Source organism: Chrysochloris asiatica, unplaced genomic scaffold (assembly GCF_000296735.1).
Source record: "Chrysochloris asiatica unplaced genomic scaffold, ChrAsi1.0 scaffold00017, whole genome shotgun sequence".
Lineage (NCBI taxonomy): Eukaryota > Metazoa > Chordata > Mammalia > Afrosoricida > Chrysochloridae > Chrysochloris > Chrysochloris asiatica.
In genome coordinates this window covers 18,048,382-18,049,000 of record NW_006408535.1, presented here as the reverse complement: position 1 = coordinate 18,049,000, position 619 = coordinate 18,048,382, and positions in this window count along the sequence as shown.

Sequence of the window (619 nt, the reverse complement as noted above, 5' to 3'; positions counted from 1 at the left end):
GGCATGTAAGTTTGCTTGCGATCACACTGGTCTACTGGTGAGTGGAAGAGGTGGAAAAGCAGCAATGAAGAAATGGGCTGAGTTCAACCACAGCCCATTGTCTCCCGTTGACCTGGAGATGAGAGAGAGAAGAGGAAGGCTGGTTGGTCCAAAGTGGTGAGAGCTGAGGACACTTGAGCCCATGGACAAGGACATAGCCACAGAGGGCTAGAGCTGAGAGTGAAATATCCAGCTCATATGAAGTGAGAGGAGATGCACAAGAACACCCAAACTTGCAGACAGCACCCATTTGATCTACCCTGATGGCTCGATAATCAGAACTTGACTAGAGGAAGATTATAAGAAAAAAATTTTATTATTTTTTTTTTTAATAAAGGAAACAAGGGTAAATTGCTACAATTAATTTGATGAACTTGACGTATAATCAGAGAGGTAGTTACTCTAAATACCAACAGAGAGGGAAGGCGTCTTCACATCAAGTATCAATGTTATTCCCTCTGCACACAGGATAGATAGGGATGCGCAACTTAGACACTGGCTACCTAAAATGGTTGGTTGGTTGGTTATGTGCTGTGCAGTTCCAACTCATAACGACCCTGTACAGGGTTTCCGAGGCTGT